The sequence below is a fragment of the Saimiri boliviensis genome, chromosome 17 (genome assembly GCF_048565385.1).
Source record: "Saimiri boliviensis isolate mSaiBol1 chromosome 17, mSaiBol1.pri, whole genome shotgun sequence".
Lineage (NCBI taxonomy): Eukaryota > Metazoa > Chordata > Mammalia > Primates > Cebidae > Saimiri > Saimiri boliviensis.
In genome coordinates this window covers 48,339,195-48,360,608 of record NC_133465.1, presented here as the reverse complement: position 1 = coordinate 48,360,608, position 21,414 = coordinate 48,339,195, and the positions used below count along the sequence as shown (strand labels likewise).

The 21,414-nt window shown below is 47.3% G+C and overlaps 1 long non-coding RNA gene, 1 other non-coding gene and 1 pseudogene across 4 annotated transcripts in view; 2 read left to right on the top strand and 1 right to left on the bottom strand.

Annotated features, from left to right (window-relative positions):
• Window positions 1–2,035: 2,035 nt before the first annotated feature.
• Window positions 2,036–21,414, top strand: part of LOC104650041 (uncharacterized) — a 26,159-nt gene continuing 6,780 nt past the window's right edge. Inside the window, exons 1-3 of one of the 3 annotated variants that reach the window (XR_743779.3) lie at window positions 2,036–2,120; window positions 2,687–2,771; window positions 5,252–5,338. This is a non-coding gene — a long non-coding RNA (uncharacterized LOC104650041). The other 2 variants (XR_012514761.1, XR_012514762.1) reach the window with 2 other exon arrangements.
• On the top strand, window positions 10,664–10,770 carry LOC120366999 (U6 spliceosomal RNA). Its single transcript, XR_005581504.1, has one exon. It is a non-coding gene; the product is annotated as a U6 spliceosomal RNA (small nuclear RNA).
• Window positions 16,833–17,792, bottom strand: LOC141581936 (thioredoxin pseudogene; annotated as a pseudogene).

The window sequence follows — 21,414 nt, the reverse complement described above, 5'->3', positions numbered from 1 at the left end:
CAGGAGTTCAAGACCAGCCTGGCCAACCTGGTGAAACCCTGTCTCTACTAAAAATACAAAAATTACCTGGGCGTGGTGGTGTACTTCTGTCATCTCAGCTGCTCGGGAGGCTGAGGCAGGAGTATTGCTTGAACCCAGGAGGCGGAGGTTGCAGTGAGCCAAGATTGCGCCACTGCATTCCAGCCTGGGCAACACAGCACGACTCCAAGTAAAAAAAAAAAAAGGTTGGTGTGTGTGGTAGTGTATACTTGTAGTCCCAGCTATTCAGGAAGCTGAGGCAGGAGGATTGCTTGAACCCAGGAGTTGAAGGCTGAAGTGAGGTATTGTCCCACCACTGCACTCCAGCCTGGGCAACTGAGCAAGACCCCTGTCTCTAAAAAAACAAAACAAAAGAAAAACAACAAATAAAATATAGTAACTTCTATTGTATTAGGGACTGCCATCTTGCTGGTGTTTCCTTAACTGTATTAGAGTCTCCAGTCTGCCTCTGGTTTGGGAGATTAAGCCCCTTCCTGGTATTGGCTTCACATCTCTTAGGGCCAGAAAGTAATCATTTTTGAATGCAGTGATTAATTCATTTAATGATCTTAAAGTTACAGCCCTTGGTGGTGGAGTTGTTGTTGTTGTTGTTTTTGAGAGAGTCTTGCTCTGTTGCTAGGCGCCAGGCTGGAGTGCAGTGGTGCAATCTCGGCTCACTGCAATCTCCGCCTCCTGGGTTGAAGCCATTCTCCTGCCTCAGCCTCCTGAGTATCTGGAACTACAGGTGTGCACCACCACACCCAGCTAATTTTTGTATTTTTTAGTAGAGATGGGGTTTCACCATGTTGGCCAGGATGGTCTCAATCTCTTGAGCTTGTGATCCACCCACCTCAGCCTCCCAAAGTACTGGGATTACAGGTGTGAGCCACTGAGCCTGGCCTGGTTTTTTTTTTTTTTTTTTTCTTTTTTAACTTTCTCTCTCTCTCTTTTTTTTTTTTTTTTTTGAGACAGTGTCTCTCTGTGTCACCCAGGCTGGAGAGCAGTGGCATAATCAAGGCTCACTGCAGCCTCAACCTCCTGGGTCCACATGATCCTCCCACCTCAGCCTCCTGAGTATCTAGGACCATAGGCACATGCCATCATGCCCTGCTAATTTTTGTATCTTTTGTAGAGATAGGATTTTGCCACGTTGCCCAGGCTGGTCTTGAACCCCTGAGCTCAAGCCATCTGCCAGCCTTGGCTTCTCAAAGCTCTGGGATTACAGGTGTGAACCACCATGCTTGGCCAAGTGTTTTAATTCATACGTTTAAGCAATAGAATGAATGTATAGTTATATTGTACAACAATATGATGAATATATGGTTCTAAATAAGCATACTAGCAAATTGGTTACTGAAGACTTAAAAGAGTTTGAAACTTTTAGTTAATTTTGAAAAAGGGCTTCTGTGTCTTGAGTTTCTTGTATATATTGTATACGTACAAAAGAAAGCTTAAGATACATCCTGTGTGTGTATGTGTGTATACTACATATCAGCCTGCAAATAGCAGAGTGACCAAAACCCTCACACTTTGGTCACAGAGGACTGTGAAAGGAATCAGGGAATGAATTAGGTAATGAATTCATGTATTTTTAAAAATAGGGCTATTTAATCATGCTTCATATCACTATTATTTATTATTTATTTATTTGTTTATTTTTCTGGAGACAGGGTCTCACCATGCTGCCCAGACTGGTCTCAGATTCCTGGCTTCAAGTGATCCTCCCGCCTCAACTTCGCAAAGTGTTGGGATTACAGCTAGGAGCCACTGCCTCCAAATTCACTCATTTTTGAGAATCAGAGTTCGAGGGAATAATGCGTTTAAAAACCTGCCTCAATTTTCCTTCATGAAGTCTATATTGACATATAAGGGATAGCTCGGGACAGAGAAAAGAAACTCGGACCTAATGAATCTGTGGCAAAGGTTAACAGCATTCCATGCTGGAAATGATTAAAACATCCTCAAGGAGGTATGACCTGAATTCTCCTCCCCACCCCACCAAGGGCTCCCACCCAGCTCATGCTGACTCCAATTGCCCTTGACCGCATGGTTTCTGCTGGTCCAAGCAACGTTCTCCTGCCACATCTAACCTCGGAGAGCAGGTAATGTGGTGGTGATTGTGGGCGGGTGCAAAGAAAGCCCATGTGTACAGTGTTGGGGCACGGGGTGTATGTGATTTGCACTGTCAGGATGGCTGAGCCACAGGTAGGGAGCCTCTCTCTACCCAGATAAGCCTCTCTTGTGGAGTGACTATTGCAGTGACCTCTGGGATTAGAGTTTCTATGGTCTGAGGTGAGGCAAGGTGAGTCTAAAAAAATATCCAAAGGCCGCCGTCTGGGTCATGGCAGGGCAGCTAGGAGCCAGGGTCTCTGAGTCAGGAGGGGTTCTATCATGTGCTCAGCATATGGGGAGCCAATGGAGGGTCCTGTTTTCTGAGGAGCCCCAGGGAGAATGCCCCTGTGGATAAGGACTTCATAAGTGACAGAGCTGGCATCCCGCTCTGGGCATCCAGGGGCAGTGGGAGTCTTCCTGGCAGGTGCCTGCCAGGCAGCGGGACCCTCTGGGTCAGAGCAACCTCACAGGCATGAGATGATGAGCAAGTCCTCACCTGTCTACCTTCCAGCCCCTTTCTGCTTCCTCCAGCATGTTTTTATCTGTGGGAAAACAGGTGAGGCCCCAAAGGACCTGAACTTGTTAGAAAGCTGACTGCATCGAGACGCTGTGGATTCTCAAAGCTCCTGTGGCTACAGGAGGTGAGTGGCTAGGAAGTTTTGCTGAGAATCCACTCACTGATGTGTTTATTTATTTGAGATGAGGTCTCACTCTGTTGCCCAGGCTGGAGTGCAGTGGCACCATCACAGCTCACTGCAGCCTCAATCTCCCAGGCTTAAGGGATCCTCTTGCCTCAGCTTCTGGGTAGCTGGGACTACAGGCACATACCACCAAACCCGGCTAATATTTTATTTTTTGTGGAAATGGAGGTCTCACTATGTTGCCCAAACTGGTCTTGAACTCCAGGCCTCAGATGATCCTCCTGCCTTGGCCTCCCAAAATGCTGGGATTACAGGTATGAGCAACAGTGCCCTGCAGAATCCACTCATATAAAGAACTATCTTCAGAGAGGGCTTCCTGCCATCTCCCTCTAACTCTTGTTATTTTCCCTTTTCAAGATTGCTCTAGTTTAATTCAACCAACACTTCCTGAGCAAAGCACCATGCCTGGCTCTCTGAGGAATTAAAAGTTAAATCCCAGGCCAGGCATGGTGGCTCACACCTGTAAACCCAGCACTTTGGGAAGCTGCAGTGGGCAGATCACCTGAGGTCAAGAATTCAAGACCAGACTGGCCAACAAGGCAAAACCTCGTTTCTATTAAAATATGAAAATTAGCTGGGTGTGGTGGTAGCCACCTGTAGTCCCAGCTACTCAGGAGACTGAGGCAGGAGAATCACTTAAACCCGGGAGGCAGAGGTTGCAGTGAGTAGAGATTGCGCCACTGCACTCCAACCTTAGTGACAGAGAAAGACTCCGTATCAAAAAAAAAAAAAAAAAGTTAAATCCCAGCTGTCCTCCAGGACCTTGGCAGTCTAGTGGGACAGGGTGGCCTGACATTTACAAAACTATGTAAACTAGAGGATTCTTATGTGGGTGACAAGGTGCAAGTTCGCTGAAAAATCACTGACATAAGGCAGATTGATTAATAGGAGAAAAGGCATACAAATGTATTTAACATGTGTACATGGGAGGCTTCAGAATGAAGATCCAACTTCCCAATGAGGTATGGAAGCTTATCTACCATCTTGAGGTTACAGAAAGAATGGGGGCTTGGATTCTCACAAAAACAGGTTATGGGAGTGGGGGAGAAAAGTAATTCTATCAAAGGGCAGAGGGAGAATGATTGAATCCAGGAACAGAAGTTAACTTGTAAATATTTCTCCCTGGATTTTAAATGATCCCCAGAGACAGTCATTATTGTGAAAAAGGGTCTGTTGAGACCCGTTTTATGGTTAGATTTTTGGTCTTCTTTTTTGTACTGGATAATTGGATAAAGGAAGAAGAAGAAAAGTTGTTTTTGTGTGTCAGTCCTTTTTTTTTTTTTTTTTTTGAGATGGAGTTTAGAGTTTTGCTGTTGTTGCCCAGGCTGGAGTGCAGTGGCACGATTTTGACTCACTGCAACCTCTGCCTCCTGGGTTCAAGCAGTTCTCCTGCCTCAGACTCCCCAGTAGCTGAGATTACAGACGCATGCCACCATGTCTGGCCAATTTTTTAATTCTAGTAGAGATGGGGGTTTCACCATGTTGGCCAGACTGGTCTTGAACTTCTGACTTCAGGTGATCCACCCGCCTCGGCCTCCCAAAGTGCTGGGATTATAGGCATGAGCCACCATGCCTGGCTAGTCCTATTGTGGTTTTTTGTTTTGTTTTGTTTTTGTTTTTTGAGGTAGAGTCTCACTCTGTCACCAGGCACCAGGCTGGAGTGCAGTGGTGCGATCTTGGCTCACTGCAACCTCCACCTCCCGGGCTCAAGCAATTCTCCCGCTTCAGCCTCCCGAGTAGCTGGGACTACAGGCGCATACCACCATGTCCGGCTAATTTTTGTATTTTAGTGGAGACAGGGTTTCACTATGTTGTCCAGGATGGTCTTGATCTCTTGACCTCATGATCTGCCCGCCACAGCCTCCCAAAGTGCTCGGATTACAGGCATGAACCACCACGCCCAGCTAGTCCTATCTTTATAGGTCAAAGATAGGGGAAAAAAATCTCTTCCAGTCTCCCAAGGGTTAAAAAAAAAAAAAAAAAAAAAAAAAAACCTCCCAAGGGTCTTTTATTTAGTATAGTCATGGCTTACAGTCATGCCGTTGCACTCCAGATGACTCACACCTGTAAACCCAGCACTTTGGGAGGCTGAGGTGTGCAGAACACTTGAGCTTAGGAGTTTGAGACCAGCCTGGCCAACATGGTGAAACCCCATCTCTATAAAAAATATAAAAATTAGCATGGTGCGATGGCAGGAGCCTATAATCCCAGCTACTCAGGAGGCTGAGGTGGGAGGATCACTTGAACCGGGAGATACAGTGAGCCGTGATCAGGCCACTGTACTCCTGCCAGAGCAACAGAGGGAGGTCCTGTCACAAACAAACAAAGTACTTATTGTACTGGGGAGCCATAGTTTGGGGTGAAATATTTTGATTTCCTTTGTAGAAATATCAGTAAGTTCCCTATTATTTTATCCTCAGTGGAGAAGATGGTTAATCCTCTTTGGGAAAATGGCCAGCCGAGTTGGGGAAGGAATGAAGATGGATAATCATTCAGGCTCGTCTTTGGTAGGTGCCCAAGCAAGCCACTCCTCAGGCATTTTCCCCACAGCTAGAAATCTGGAGGCTTTGGATCTGGAGAACATGAGGGAAAGGTGCCAGGGAGTACAGTCTGGTTGGCTGATAAATAAGGGCAGCTGGGTCCAGGGCCCTGGCACCTTCTTCCAGGCCAAGGTTGACTCATTCACTCAAACAAGTTTATTTGCAGACGAGAACGCAAAGAGGAAAAAGGAGCTGTAACTTACCACACACCTCATCCAAAAATTGCATTTACTCCCAAAAAAAAAGTCTGATTTTACCTGAAGCCGAATCTTCTATTCTGGGTGGGGGCTCTGGATTCTGTTAAGAAAGGAACCACCGTTCCTTTACTCAGTTATCATCCCACAATGGTTCGTTTTTTTTTTGAGACAGGGTCTCACGCTGTTGCCCAGGTTGGAGTGCAGTGGTCCCGTAATGGCTCACTGCAGCCTCAACCTCCTGAGTCTCAAGTGATCCTCCCAGCTCAGCCTCTCCAGTAGCTGAGACTACAGGCCCACGTCACCATGCCTGGCTAATTTTTTGTATTTTTTGTAGAAACAAGGTTTCACTTTGTTGCCCAGGCTTGTCTGTAACTCCTGGGCTCAAGCGTCCTCCTGTGTCAGCCTCCCAGAGTGTTGGGATTATAGGCATGAGCCCCTGCGCCTGGTCTAGAATCGATGTTGTCTACATACTATAGATGGTATTCAAAACCTAGCTCCAGCTGGGTGCAGTGGCGCTTGCCTGTAGTCCCAGCTACTTGGGAGGCTGAGGTGGGAGGATCGTTTGAGCCCAGGAGTTCTGGGCTGCAGTCCACTATGCCGATTGGGTGTCCACACTAAGTTCGGCATCAATATGGTGACCTGGGAGCGGGGACCTCCAGGTTACCTAAGGAGGGATGAACTGGCCCAGGTCGGAAACGTAGCAGGTCAAAACTCCCGTGCTGATCAGTAGTGGGATCTCGCCTGTGAATAGCCACTGCACTCCAGTCTGGGCAACATAGCAAGACCCCGTCTCTTTGAAATAAACTATAAAAAACCTCCTCCCCTCCAAAAAAAACCTAGCTCTAGTCCACAGCTTAATCCGAGCAGCAGGGTAGATTTCTCTGAAGGGATACAGCCCAAACTGCAAAATGTACAGTTTTATTATTTTTTGATTACTTTTCTTTTGTATGCTTTTTTTTCACCTACCAAGTGATCAGTGGAGGAAGTGTTTCACGGTGGACTTGGGAAACTGGCCAGATCAACACTCACCTTCTAAGTGAGTGACCCAGTTTATGTTTTAGAAAAACATGTTGAGAAAAACAGGCGGAGGGAGAGGTGGGTTAATTATTGTTTGCCGGTGCAAAGGGCTGGCTTCTCTCTGGCACAGTGAGAAAGTTCAGCTTCAGGACCTTGACCCGTGCTTCTGCTGACCAGGTAGGGGAAGCATGCAGCATGTCTCAGGATGGCTGCACATTGTGTCCACAGAAGAAAACCTGAAGGCATTTGCTGCATTGTAAACAGGTCAGAACAACCCACTCGATACCTTCCCCCTGCCATCATCCCAGGGCCTGCCTTCTTCCAGAGTCACATGAGTCACTAGAACCTTTACAGGAAGCACGGCCTGCCCTTCCTCTCCTTCTCCTCCCTCTTCCTTAGGCCCCTTTCCCAAAAGAAGCTGTTGTTCCCTCCAGGAAGTAACCTGTTTCCACAAACATTCAACCAGTTCCCTCACAAACAGATGGTAGACTCTTCTCCTGTTCATTTTTCTTTTTTTTTTTTTTTTGAGACAATCTTGCTCTGTCACCCAGGCTGCAGCGCAGTGGTACGATCTCAGCTCACTGCAACCTCCGCCTTCCAGGCTCCAGCAATTGTCCTGCCTCAGCCTGTAATTGAAGAGCCTGTAACTGAAATTACAGACTCACACCACCATACCCGGATAATTTTTTGTATTTTTAGCAGAGACTGGGGTTTCACCATGTTGGCCAGGCTGGTCTCAAACTCTTGACCTCTAGTGATCCACCCGCCTCAGCCTCCCAAAGTGCTGGGATTACAGGCGTGTGCCACCATGCCCAACCTCTTCTCCCATTCTTTTTTTTTTTTTTTTTTTTTTTGAGATGGAGTCTCACACTGTTGCCCAGGCACTAGTGCAGTGGCGTGATCTTGGCTCACTGCAATCTCCGCCTCCTGGGTTCAAGCAATTCTCCTTTCTCAGCCTCCTGAGTAGCTGGTACTACAGGCATGCTCCACCATGTCCAGCTAATGTTTTTGTATTTTTAGTAGAGACGAGGTTTCACCATGTTGGCCAGGATGGCCTCCATCTCCTGACCTCGTGATCTGCCCGCCTCAGCCTCCTAAAGTGCTGGGATTACAGGCGTGAGCCACCGTGCCCAGTCTCTTCTTCCATTCTTAATCAACGCTTTGCAGTGTCAAACCACCTTTGCAGTTAGAAAACATTTTTGTTGGCCAGGTGCAGTGGCTCATGCCTGTAATCCCAGCACTTTGGGAGGGGGAAGGATCACGAGGTCAGGCAAGTTGAGACTAGCCTGACTAACATAGTGAAACCCCATCTCCACTAAAAATAAAATAAAAAATTAGCCAGGTGTGATGGCGCACACCTGTAATCTCAGCTACTCAAGAGGCCGAGGCAGGAGAATCGCTTGAACCTGGGAGGTGGAGGTTGCGGTGAACCACGATTGCGCCCCTGCACTCTAGCCTGGGCGACAGAGTGAGACTCCGTCTTAAAAAAAAAAAAAAAAAAAAAAAAAGCATTTTTGCTGTCAAATTTCATCCTTTCTGCCAGGAGTTAAACTTTGTTGATGGCGAACTACAGAGGTAGAGGCAAGGGAAGGAAGCCTGCAAAAGTGTGGTCAGGACTATTTTTAAAAGGCTGACTTTCGCCTTGGTCCTGGTCTGTATCCCAGAGGGAAAAAGGGCTATTTGAGGAGAGAAGGGAAGTGTGACTTGACCTAAGCCCAAACTGCTGTTCCTCCTTGCTTCAATCCAAGGATTCTTTGGAAGCATTGAGACGGACTGAAAAAGGAGGGAAGAAAAACCAGGTCATCAATTGCACAGCCCTTGCTCAGGCTGGATGTAGATGGGAGAGAGGTTGGGAGTGGTGGGTAGGAGGTGGGCAGGGGCCAGAAGGTGCTTCTTCCTTTTCCTTAGAAGACAAGCAGAAACACTCTCAGGCTGGGCACAGTGGCTCCCACCAGTAATCCCAGCACTTTGGGAGGCCGAGGCAGACGGAGCACCTGAGGTTGGGAGTTTGAGACCAGCCTGACCAACACGGAGGAACCCCCGTCTCTACTAAAAATACAAAATTAGCCGAGCGTCGCGGCACATGCCTGTAATCCCAGCTACTCGGGAGGCTGAGGCAGGAGAATCACTTGAACCAGGAGGCAGAGGTTGTGGTGAGCCGAGATTGTGCCGTTGTATTCCAGCCTGGGCAACAGACTGAAACTGTCTCAAAAAAAAAAAAAAAAAGAAAGAAAGAAAAAAGAAACACTCTCAAGGATCCTGCAGGCAGGCCAGGAAACCATCCCTCCCTCATGGCCATCACCAGAGTTTTAAAAACAAAGTAAATAAAATTAAAGAGCTGTGCAACCTTGGCCAAGTCACTGGAGTCTCTGGGTTTTGCTTTTGTCAACTGTAAAATAAGACCCTCACCCTCTGTTCAGCTTTGATATTCTGAGTGGTGGCAGTCCTTTGAATGAAGCTCCAATGAAGGGATGCCTGGCTTTGAATTATCTAACAGAAGTAAAAGATTAATGATTCTCAGAAAGAAAGATAAATGTGGTCATATTTTAAAAATTAAAATATTTTCTTTCTTTCTTTTTTTTTTTTTTTAGAGACAGGGTCTCTCTCTGTTGCCCAGGCTTGAGTGCAGTGGCAAGATCTCGGCTCACTGCAACCTCTGCCTCCTGGGTTCAAGCAACTCTCCTGCCTCAGCCTCCCGAGTAGTTGGGATTACAAGCATGTGCCACCATGACCAGCTAATTTTTTGTATTTTTAGTAGAGATAGGGTGTTACTATGTTGCCCAGGCTGGTCTCGAACTCTTGAGCTCAGATGATCCACTCACCTTGGCCTCCCAAAGTGCTGGGATTATAGGCATGAGCCACTGTGCCCAGCCTCTTTATTTATTTATTTATTTTGAGTCAGGGTCCTGCTCTGTAGCCCAGGCTGAAGTGCAGTGGCACGATCTTGGCTGACTGCAATCTCCTGCTCTCTGGTTCAAGCAATTCTTGTGCCTCAGCCACTCGAGTAGCTGGGATTACAGGCATATGCCACCATGGCCCCACTAATTTTTTTTTTTTTTTTTTTTTTTTTTTTTTTTTTTTAGTAGAGATGGGGTTTTACTATTTTGGCCAGGCTGATCTTGAACTCCCGATCTCAGGTGATCTACCTGCCTCAGCCTCCCAGAGTTCTAGGATTACAGAGTGTGAACCTAAAATATTTTCAAAAGTAACTCGCTCACATCGTTAAAAAAAATTGTAGTTTGAAAGAGTATTCTGTGAAGCCAGTCTTCCTCCTACCCGCGATTCCTTCTAAACATCAGGCAGCCAGAACCCAGCCTGACCTGAGAGGCACCATGAGTCAGAGAAGCCCCCAGCATTCTCTAGTGAAAGCTTTCGGCACAGAACCTGCTGCAATCCAGACTGGAGTCATCCCTTCTATGCTCTTTCGTTCCCTTGTTTTCTTCCCCCTCCCCTCCTCCCACCCCACCTCGGCCCTGGCCATGCAGTCCTTCAATCACCTCTTTCATTACTAGCTGGGGAAATTCCATCCCAACTGAAACGCCGGTGTTGCACAGTCAGTTATTAGTCTTCCCCCTTCCCGCGCCAGCTGGGAGAGATAATTAGGAAATTAGTAGTCTTGGCCCCTTGAACCCACACCATACCCCCTCTGAGAGTTCTCAGATGAGGACCTTGACTCAGAGAAGGGAAGAGGTGAGACCCAGAATTGTCATGAAAACAAACAGTGAGGCTCCTAGATCCCCGAGCCTGGGGATGGCTATGGAGCTATTCTGGGCTGTGAAAATACAGCAGTGCTCTGCTAACAAGTAAACAGCCTCCTGTCCCGACAGCATCTGTCTCCCTGACGGTGCCTGATCTCCAGCCAGCAGGCCAGAGAGACCGGGAGAGGGGCAGGGAGAGTCTAGCGTGCCTCCCTCCTTTAGGGTGGGAGGGAACAGCAGTGTTTGTTTTATTTTTAACATTTCATTCACTCTAGTGGGTGGAAAGACAGGCCAGCACCAGGGTCATGTAAGTCCAGGGGATCTCTCCAGCCTTGCATCCCAGAGAGCAAAATGCCTGTTGCTCCTTCTTGGGGACTGCAGTGATCGCTTCGGCAGCACAGAGACTAAAACTGCAGCAGCAAAGGGAGGATGAGCATGGGCCCTGCACAAGGATGACATGGAAATTCGTGAAGCATTCCAATAAAAATTAAATAAGAAATAATAAAATCTAAAAAGTAAAGCTTGGAGGGCCGGGCACGGTGGCTCACACCTGTAATCCCAGCACTTTGGGAGGCTGAGGCTGGTGGATCACCTGAGGTTAGGAGTTCGAGACCAGCCTGGCCAACATGATAAAACTTCGTCTCTACTAAAAATACAAAACATTAGCCAGGCGTGGTGGCAGGCGCCTGTAATCCCAGCTACTCGGGAGGCTGAGGCAGGAGAATAGCTTGAATCTGGGAGGCGGAGGTTGCAATGAGCAGAGGTTGTGCCACTGCACTCCACCTTCGGTAACAGAGCAAGACTCCGTCTCAAAAAAAAAAAAAAAATTTAAATCCCAGCCCCAGTCCACATGGGTGATCCATGGAGTGATCCCAGGAGAATTTGGCATAACTGCCCACAGAGCCTGGGCCAGATTGCTGACCTACAGAATTGTGAGCAAGGCATTGATGTATTGTTTTAAGCCACTGTGTTTTATGGTGGTTTCCTTTTTCTTTTCTTTTCTTTTCTTTTTTTTTTTTAAGACAGTGTTTTGCTCTGCCGCTCAGGTCAGCGTGCAGGGGTGCAATCGTCATAGCTTACTGCAGCCCTGAACTCCTGGGCTCAAGGAATCTTCCTGCCTCAGCCTCCCAAGTAGCTAGAACTATGAGTGCTTCCTATCACACCTGGCTAACTTAAAAAAATATATATTTTTTGTTTTTTGAGACAGAGTCTCCCTCTGTCACCAGGCTAGAGTTCAGAGGCAAGATCTCAGCTCATTGCAACCTCCAACTCCCTGGTTCAAGCAATTTTCCCACTTCAGCCTCTGGAGTAGCTGGGATTTACAGGCACGTGCCACCAGGCCCAGCTATTTTTTGTATTTTTTTTTTTTTTTTTAGTAGAGACATGGTTTCACCATGTTGGCCAGGATGGTCTCGAGCTCTTGACCTTGTGATCCATCCACCTCAGCCTCCAAAAGTGTTGGGATTACAGGCGTGAGCCACAGCAACTGGCCATGACTTTTTTTTTTTTTTTTTTTTTTTTTTTAAGAAACAGGGTCTTGCTGTTGTGCCCAAGCTGGTCTTGAACTCCTGGGCTCAAGGGAATCCTCCTGCGTCAGCCTCCCAAAGTATGGGCATTACAGATGTAAGCCACGTGGTTTCCTTACACAGTCACTGAAACACCTCATAGATGCTAGTTAATAAAATATTAAATAATAGCTCACATTCACTGAGCATTTACTATAAGCCAGGGACTTGTTTTGAAAAATTACATGGATTTACTAATTTAATTTTCATAAAAATCCTGAGGTAGATTTTATTACTGTTCCCCTTTTGCAAGTGAGGAAAGTAAAATACAAAGTTAAATAACTCTTTTTTTTTTTTTTTTTTGGCAGCCCTGGGGCTAGTTTGCAGGCAAGGGGCCTGCCACCTGGGGGTTAAATAACTCTTTCAAGGTTGGCAGGGCACAGTGTCTCACACCTGTAATCCCAGCACTTTGGGAGGCCAAGGTGGGTGGATCACCTGAGGTTGGGAGTTTGAGACCAGCCTGGCCAATGTGAAGAAACCCCGTCTCTACTAAAAATACAAAATTAACTGGGCATGGTGGTACGTGCCTGTAATCTCAGCTACTCTGTAGGCTGAGGCAGGAGAATTTCTTGAACCCCAGAGGCAGAGGTTGCAGTGAGCTGAGACTGCACCATTGCACTCTAGCCTGAGCTACAAGAGCAAAACTCCATCTCAAAAAAAAAAAAAAAAAAAAAAAAAGAAACAATTTGTTCAAGGTCACATGTGCTGAATTCAAACCCCAGGAATCTAGTTCCAGAAGCCACACTGTAAACCACTATACCGCATTGCCTCTGCTTACCCAGATTGAGGAAAACATTAATTTATTGATTTGCAGCCTCCAAAACACCCCTCTCCACCCACATGTCAAATTCTATATTTGTGGTCCAATTTCTAGCCTATGCTTCTTTCTAATCTTCCCACACCCTGCCCTTTTGGGTCTACCTCCAGGCTCTGGGTTACTCCCGGGCTGTTTCAGTGACAGCCCAGTGTGGGGAATTGATTTATAGATCTGCCAGCTACCACCTGCCCAGAAACCCTTTGGCCCCGTCTCCCCCTTCCTGCTGCCTCTGCTGTGTTACTGGTCCAGGTGGTCAGGTCTCATCTGGAAAGGAGACGCCTGGGCTCAGTGTGTTGCTGCTGCCCTTTGGCCCTGTGTCCTGGCCCGACCCGTGCAGCCAGGGTTTTTTCACTTAGGATCTTTGGATGTTTCTAGATCTTCTCTTTTGAAGTAGTCCAATGAGAAAATGGATATGTGGCTTTTTTTTTTTTTTTTTTTTTTTTTTTTTTTTTGAGACAGAGTCTTGCTCTGTCACCCAGGCTGGAGTGCAATGGCATGATCTCCACTCACTACAACCTGCATTTCCTGGGTTCAAGAGATTCTCCTGACTCAGCCTTAGAATAGCTGGGATTACAGGCATGAACCATTGTGCCCGACTAATTTTCGTTGTATTTTTAGTAGAGATGGGGTTTCACCATGTTGGCCAGGCTGGTCTCAAACTCCTGACTTCGTGATCCACCCGCCTTGGCCTCCCACAGTGCTGGGATTACAGGTGTGAGTCACCACACCCAACCATGATGTGGCTTTTTTTTTCTTTCTTTCTTTTTTTTTTTTGAGACGGAGTTTCACTCTTGTTACCCAGGCTAGAGTGCAATGGCGCGATCTTGGCTCACTGCAACCTCCGCCTCCTGGGTTCAGGCAATTCTCCTGCCTCAACCTCCCGAGTAGCTGGGATTACAGGCACACGCCATCATGCCCAGCTAATGTTTTATGTTGACCAGGATGGTCTCGATCTCTTGACTTCGTGATCCACCCGCCTCGACCTCCCAAAGTGCTGGGATTACAGGCTTGAGCCACCGCATTCGGCGATGTGGCTTTTAAAGAGAAAAAATGACTCCTATGTAACAATGTTTGCTGTTTATTCAAATTTCAAAATGTATTTAAGCACCCACACATGGGTAAGACACCATGCTGGGCACCAGGACAAAGCCAGTTTCAGTGTGGGGAGTGAGGCGAGGACACACGTGGTCAAGGAGGTAGAGTTCAGTGTGTGAACCTCCGTGGCAGAGTTCTGTCCAAAGTACTGTGGGAGCAGAGAGAACAAAGCAAATAATGCTATTCAGGGAAAGGTAGAGAGAGTGGTATTCAAGTTCAGTTTCAGAGGAGGATGAATAAGCTGTCACTAGATGAAGAAGGAAGAGGAAGGAGGAAGGAAGCAGAGGAAAGAAGAGAGGGCGAAATCAGAGCACATGGGCAGAGCCTTAGCTGGTGGGAATGGCCTGTTTGAAGGAGGAGGCACGGTCTGGGGTGTCTGGGGTGTGAGCATCAGGATGACCGCAGTGTAGGGACTGAACCCAGGTATGTGAACAACCTAATATTCCTTGCAGAGAGTGAGAAGCTATGCAGATTTATAAGAGGGATGTTGGCCAGGGAAAAACTAGAGGAGGGGGCCAGGCACAGTGGCTCACACCTATTAATCCCAGCACTTTGGGAGGCCAAGGTAGGAAGACCCATTAAGCTCAAGGTTCAAGACCAGCCTGGGCAACATAGGGAGACTCTGTCTCTACAAAAAATTTAAAAATTAGCTGGGTATGGTGGTGTAAACTTGTAATCCCAGCTACTCAGAAGGCTGAGGCAGGAGGATTGCTTGGGCATGGGAGGCCGTGGCTGTAGTGAGCTGTAATTGCACCACTACACTCCAGCCTGAGTGACAGAGCAAGACCCTGTCGCAAAAAAAAAAGAGAAAAAAAAATTAGCTGGTGGTAGTGGCATGTGCCTATAGTCCCAGCTACTCAGGACGCCGAGTTGGGAGGATCACTTGAGCTCAAGAGGTTTAGGCTGAATTTTTTAAAGAGGAAAAAATGACTCCTATGTAACAATGCTTGCTGTTTATTCAAATTTCAAAGATGTATTTAAGCATCCACACATGGGCGTGACACCACACTGGGCACCAGGCCACCAAAGCCGGGTTCAGTGTGGGGAATGAGGGGAGGTCACACGTAGTCAAGGAAATAGAATTCAGTGTGTGAACCGAGATTGAGCCACTGCACTCCAGCCTGGGTGACAGAGCAAGACCTCATCTCAGAAAACAAACAAAAATACAGAAAGCCAGAAATATAGGAGAGGAGGGAAGGAGGGGAGGAATTTGCTTACATGGAGTTTCTGCTCTGAAAGTTGGATGTGAAGTCCCTGGCTAGGCTGGTTGCTTCAGAGGAGGCTGGCTGGCATCTCCCAGGATACCTCAAGATGGTTTCTTGGTGAATTCACCCCAGCCCAAGGTAGAAGCCTGAATCAGAAACCAGATTCCTCGGCTCAGCTCACCAAGGGGAATTGCCTTTCAGGGAAGGTCTATATTTACCAAAATTACACCTGAAGGTCCATCTGTTGATTTACTTTAACTGTCAAAGCAAAAGTAATTCTTCTTAGGCTGCCAATTAGTTCATTTACAATAAGATATGTAAGTGATGTGTCCATTTTCTCCCATCGCCATGATGTGGTGGGAAGCTGGCCTGTCGAGCTGGGAATTAGAACCAGCAGTTGGTCACAAGACAGCTTCAATAGGGCTGGGTGCCTCCATCTGCATGGCTAAAGTGCCTTTAGGATGGGATGTGTCCTGGCTCTGGTCAGGTCCTCGGCTCCAGATGTGGCTGATTGTCACTTTCAGGACAGGCTTTGTGATGCTCCCTTTCTGAGGGACACAGGGTCTTCTCACTCTGTCACCCAGGCTGGAGTGCAGTGGCATGATCTTGGCTCACTGCAGCCTCTGCCTCTCAGGCTCAAGTGATTCTCCCACCTCAGCCTCCTTAGTAGCTGGGACCACAGGTGCATGTCACCATACTGGCTAACTTTTTTTTTTTTGGTATTTTTGTAGAAACAGGGTTTTGCTATGTTGCCCAGGCTGGTCTCCTGGACTCAAGTAATCTGCCTACTTCAGCTTCCTGAAGTGCTGGGATTATAGGTGTGAGACCCTGTGCCCGGCCCCTTTCTGTGCCTTCTGATGGACGCAGTCTTTATGTCTTAGACTCTTTAGTGGGCCTCCTCTTGGGAGGCTTGGAACTGAACTACTGTCTCCAGAGTTCTCCCAACCTTGGCTATACAGTAGAATCAGAATCATTTAGGGAAAGTTTTTTTTTTTTTTTTTTTGAGATGGAGTTTCGCTCTTATTGCTCAGACTAGAGTGCAGTGTTGTGATCTCAGCTCACTGCAACCTCCATCTCCCAGATTCAAGCAATTCTCCTGCCTCAGCCTCCTGAGTAGTGGGATTACAGGCAGGCACCACGACACCCAGCTAATTTTGTATTTTTTGTAGAGACAGCATTTCTTCATGTTGGCCGGGCTGGTCTTGAACTCTTAACCTCAGGTGATCCACTCGCCTTGGCCTCTTAAAGTGTTGGGATTACAGGGACGAGCCACCGTACCCAGCCTCACCTGGGAAAATTTAAAAGCCAGTCATGTCTGAATTTTGCCCCCAGAGGCTCTGATCTTATTAAGCTGAGGTGCAGTCTGGGTATGTTGAGTTTTACAAGCTTTCCAGGTGATTTCAATGTGCAGTAAAGGTTGAGTGCCTTTGTGAAAAGCAACTGTGCATATATTTTTTTTAAGTGTTAGAATTAATGATTTATTGTCACCCAGATGGCAATTGGATTTACAGTCTTTCTATTTTTTGTAAATCAAAAAAAAGCAAGTTTTTTTTTTTTTTTTTTTTTTTTTTGAGACGGAGTTTCGCTCTTGTTGCCCAGGCTGGAGTGCAATGGCGCGATCTCGGCTCACCGCAACCTCCGCCTCCTGGGTTCAGGCAATTCTCCTGCCTCAGCCTCCTGTGTAGCTGGGATTACAGGCACGCGCCACCATGCCCAGCTAATTTTTGTATTTTTAGTAAAGACGGGGTTTCACCATGTTGACCAGGATGGTCTCGATCTCTTGACCTCATGATCCACCCACCTCGGCCTCCCAAAGTGCTGGGATTACAGGCTTGAGCCACCGCGCCCGGCCAAAAAAGACGGTTATATTTTCAGAAAACATGCTTAGACTAATTCATTAATGGTGGCTTCAAGCTTTTCCTTGTTGGCTCCAGAAAATTCACCCACCTTTTGTCCCTTCTTAAAAAACTGGAATGTTGGCATGCATTTGACTTCATACTCTGAAGTGACATCCTGACGGTCATCCACATCTACTTCAAGGAATACCACGTTGGATACTTTTCAGAGAGGGAATGAAAACAAGGCTTGATCATTTTGCAAGGCCCACACCACCTGGCTGAGAAGTCAGCTCCTGCACGTTTATTGCCTGCAGTGTGCAGGGCTTCCTGAAAAGCAACCCTGCTGTCGATCTGCTTCACCATCTTGGCTGCTAGGATAGCTGTAAGGACCGATGGACAAGGATCCAAAGCACTAGACTGAGCTTGGAGAAGACTTGCTGCTGGCTCTCCCTTTATAGGCGGGCACGCCCGGCATGCCCTGTGCGTGTTTCTGCCCTTGCCCTTTGAGTGTTGGCTTTGCTCTGAGAGGGTCACTTAACATGGATCACATGCCAAGGGCTTCTCAAGCATTACCTTGTTTCATTCTTTTTTTTTTTTTTCCTTTCTTACAAGTCTGATACCTTGTTTAACTCTTCAAACAGGCCTACCAGGCAGTGAAAAAGAGCCACGGCCCAGGAAAGGCAGTGAGGTGTAATTCTGCAAAGATCTGGGTTCATTCCCAGCCCTACCTTTTACCAGCCAGGTGATTTGGGCATGTTTCCTAATCTCTCTGAATTGTAGTTTCTGCATCTGTGAAATGGGTGTAATTAACATTTGCCTTTCAAGGTCGTTCTGAGGATTAAGTAAAGCAAAGATGGAAATCATCTGGCTCGGAGTAGTCTGTCCTGTACCGGCTTCTCCTTCTGTTTTTTTTTTTTTTTTTAATTTTTCTTTTAAGTGAAAATACATTCACATGGTATCTCCTTCTCAATGGGAGAATTGGGAGCAACTGAGACATCACATTCCTTGGCGGTCTTCAGGAAAGGAGAGTTCCCTATCATATTCTGACCCAGAGATAGAAAGTTAAGGGGCATAAGGGGCCGGGCACTGTGGCTCACACCTGTAATCCCAGCACTTTGGGAAGCTGAGGGGGGCGGATCACGAGGTCAGGAGAAGGAGGTCATCCTGGCCAATGTGGTGAAATCCCATCTCTACTAAAAATACAAAAAATTAGATGGGCATGGTGGCACGTGCCTGTGGTCCCAGCCACTCAGGAGGCTGAGGCCGGAGAACAGCTGGAACCTGGGAGGTGGAGGTTGTAGTGAGCCGAGATCGCACCACTGCGCTCCAGCCTGGGCGACACAGTGAGACTCCATTCCCTCCTATTAAAAAAAAGAGGCATAAGGGGCTGGGCACTGTGGCTCATGCCTGTAATCCTAGCACTTTGGGAGGCTGAGGCAGATGGGATGCGTGAGCTCAGGAGTTCGAGACCAGCCTGGGCAACATGGTGAAACCCCGTCTCTACTAAAACTACAAAAATTAGCTGGGCATGGTGGTGCATGCCTGTAGTCCCAGCAACTTGGGAGGCTGAGGCTTGAGATCGCTTAATCCCGAGAAGCAGAGGTTGTAGTAAGCTGAGATCATGGTATTGCACTCCAGCCTGGGCAACAGAGCAAGACTCTGTCTCAAAAAAAAAAAAAAAGGTAGAAGAGACATGCAGCAGGGAGGTGTTTGAGACCCCGTCCGTATTGAGAATGCTACACTCTCTTTCCCTTCATATGACGAGGTCTCTGTGGCAGCTACAGGGAAGATGGGGCCAGATAGTCTGGATGAAGAAGAGCAGCCTCTGGGAGCAGAAGAGGGGCAGATGGAGGACCAGGGGCCAGCTCCCACTTCCAAGAACCATTAGAGAGGTTTTCTTGTTCCAGCAGCATCTCCCCTGGGCCAAGCCAGTCAGTGGGCCATGTCTGTCTGTCTGGGACCCACTAACCCCCTGCCAGCACCTAGCACAGTACCTAGCAGACAAATTCTTTTTTTTTTTTGAGACGGAGTTTTGCTCTTGTTGCCCAGGCTGGAATACAATGGTGCAATCTCAGCTCACTGCAATCTCTACCTCCTGGGTTGAAGCGATTCTTTTGCCTCAGCCTCCCAAGTAGCTGAGATTATAGGTGTCTGCCACCATGCCCAGCTAATTGTTTGTATTTTTAGTAGATATAGATTTCATCATGTTGGCCAGGCTAGTCTCAAACTTCTGACTTCAGGTGATTCACCCACCTCAGCCTCCCAAAGTGCTGGGATTACAGGGGTGAGCCATTGCGCCCGGCCCCTAGATGACAAATGCTACCACTGGTGTCAAAGAAAATTGAATTCCAGCCTCAGCACTGCTGCAGGCAGCCCTGGGTGTTTCCTCTTGAGCCTTCAGAGTTCATCTGCCCCAGATCCTCCTACCTCAAGCTTCCCAAGTAGCTAAAACTATAGGCATGCGTCACCATGCTCGGCTAATTTTTTTTTTTTTTTTTTTTTTTTTTTGAGACAGAGTTTCGCTCTTGTTACCCAGGCTGTAGTGCAATGGCGCGATCTCGGCTCACTGCAACCTCCGCCTCCTGGATTCAGGCAATTCTCCTCCCTCAACCTCCTGAGTAGCTGGGATTACAGGCACGCGCCACCAAGCCCAGCTGATTTTTTATATTTTTAGTAGAGACAGGGTTTCACCATGTTAACCAGGATGGTCTCGATCTCTTGACCTCGCGATCCACCCGCCTCGGCCTCCCAAAGTGCTGGGATTACAGGCGTGAGCCACCGCGCCCGGCTAATTTTTTATTTTTATTTTTTGAGACGGAGTCTCTCTCTGTCGCCCAGGCTGGAGTACGGTGGCTCAATCTTGGCTCACTGCAACCTCTGCCCCCTGGGTTCAAGTGATTCTCCTGCCTCAGCCTCCTGAGTAGCTGGGACTACTGGCACATGGCACCACACCTGGCTAATTTTTTGTATTTTTAGTAGAGATGGGGTTTCACTGTGTTAGCCAGCATGCTTCAATCTCCTGACCTCATGATCTGCCCGCCTGGGCCTCAGAAAGTGCTGGGATTACAGGCGTGAGGCACTGTGCCCGACCAGCTCAGCTAATTTTAAACATTTTTTGTAGAGACAGAATCTTGCTCTATTGTTCAGGCTGGTCTCAAACTCCTGGCCTCAAGCAATCCTCCTGCCCCAGCCTCCCAAAGTGCTGGGATTACAGGCATGAGCCACTCTACCTGGCCAGGACCCCAGTGTCTTCAAATAGTTTCTTTGATACATAGGAAGTATACAGGTAGGCTGGGGACGGACCTTCCAGTGGCAGAGAAATCTACCAAGGCCTAAAAAGCTTTTAGTGATTGAAATACATTATCATTTTCCAGATAAAGAAATGGGTTCAGATGGGGTGCTTACTCACAACCACAGAAGCCCTAAGGATGAACCCAGATGACCCCCTGAGTCCCTCTTAGCTCTGAGCCTGTGAGTTGGTCATGTAAAGGCCATTGTCCAAAGCCAAGATCCATTTGGGTCATTCTCCCTCTGGATAGCAAACGGGAACCAACCCAATTGTCCAATGGGGAATGATTTGTTTACCGTCAACTTAATAGAGTACCTCTTATCCTTTAAAAACCACCCATTTGGCTGGAAGCCGTGGGTCACGCCTGTAATCCTAGCAATTGGAGAAGCCAAGGCAGGTGGATCACCTGAGGTCAGGAGTTTGAGACCAGCCTGGCCAACATGGGAAAACCCCGTCTCTACTAAAAATACAAAAATTAGCCAGGTGCGATGCCAGGCACCTGTAGTCCCAGCTACTTGGGAGGCTGAGGCAGGAGAATCACTTGAACCCAGGAGACAGAGGCTGCAGTGAGCCGAGATTGCACCACTGCACTCCAGCCTAGGTGACAGCAAAATTTCCTCTCAGGAAAAAAAAAAAAAAAAAAAAAAAATATATATATATATATATATATATATATATATATATATATCTCCACTGGATGAAGTGGATTACTGCAGCACTTTGGGAGGTCAAGGCAGGCGGATCATGAGGTCAGGAGTTCAAGACCAGCCTCGTCAACATAGTGAAACCCCGTCTCTACTAAAAATACAAAAATTAGCCCGGCTTGGTGGCAGGCACCTGTAATCCCAGCTACTCAGGAGGCTGAGGCAGGAGAATCACTTGAACCCAGGAGATGGAGGTTGCAGTGAGCTGAGATCATGCCACTGCACTCCAGCCTAAGCAACAGAGTGAGACTTCGTCTCAAAAAAAAAAAAAAAATCCATTTGAATACTACATGACAACCTATAAAAATGCTTCTGATTAATATTAAACAGAAAAAGTAGACTACGAAAGTGTATTTAGACTATACTTACCTAACTAGGTGAACGCATGAGTGTTAGAGACAAGAGCTGCAGTTTAAATTACATGAATGACAACGGGATGTTGGAGGGAGATTTGGGTGTTTTAAAATTATTGTCACATTGTTATTCATGCAGTTTAAAAGTCTGGGTCATCATTGCTTACAGATAAAGTACAGACTGCCTTGCATGGCCTCCAAAGCTCTGCCCACCCAGTCCCAGTCAGCCTTTGCCATTCTGCTGCCCTCACCCCATGCTCCAGCC